Consider the following 1,006-nt stretch of genomic DNA (forward strand, 5'->3'; position numbering starts at 1 on the left):
GAGTTCTTATACTAGGGAGACTATATGCTATTTACACATGTGTGTCTGGTTTATTTCACTTATGAGTATATGTTCAAGTGGCATGCACTTCAATATAAAAGCTTCCAGTTTATCATTCTTAAGAGCTGAATAATACTCCATTGTGTAAAAATACCATATACTTCTCAACCATTCCTCAATTGATGGGCATCTTGGTTGTTTCCAAGATTTGCCTATCACAAATTGTGCTGCTATAAATATAAGCACACATATGTCCCTATGATATGATATTTTCAGATCCTTTGGGAAAATTCCCAGTAGAGGAAAAGCTGGTTTAAAGGGGATTTATAGATCAACTTTTCTAAGGAGTCTCCATACTGATTTCCCTAATGGTTACACCAGTCTACACTGGTGGAGAAGTGGAGAAGGGTTCCTTTTTCCCCACAGTGTCTTCAACATTTGTTGTTGGGTGATTTCTTTAGGATAGCCATTCTTTCTGGTGTGAGATGATATCTCAATGTGGTTTTAATTTGCCTTTCACAAATGGCTAGCGATGTGGAGCATTTTTTCATATATTCATTCGCTTCTTTAATTTTTTCCTCTGAGAAGTGTGTGTTTATCTCGGATGCCCATTTCTGGATTGGGTTTTTAAATTAAGGGGCCCTAGTGTTTTTTAGTTCTTTATAGATTCTAGAGAGCAGACCTTTGTGTGAGTACTTAATTGTCATGAGTTTTTCCAAATTTGTGGGTTTCCTTTTCACTTTGCTGATAATTTCTTTGACGTGAAAAACTTTTCAGTAACAGCAGGTCCCAGTTCTTAATTCTTTCCACTGTTTCCCGTGCAAATTGATTTCTGTCCATGAACTCTTTGCCTACCCCTATGTCTTCAAGAGTTCCTCCTATTTTCTCTTCCAGGAGATTTAGTGTTTCTGCTTTAATGTTTAGATCTTTAATCCATTTTGACTTTAGTTTAGTGCATAGTGATAGACCTGGGTCAAGTTTGAGTTTTCGGCATGTAGAGAGCCAG

The sequence above is a fragment of the Octodon degus genome, unplaced genomic scaffold (assembly GCF_000260255.1).
Source record: "Octodon degus isolate 3935 unplaced genomic scaffold, OctDeg1.0 scaffold00336, whole genome shotgun sequence".
NCBI lineage: Eukaryota > Metazoa > Chordata > Mammalia > Rodentia > Octodontidae > Octodon > Octodon degus.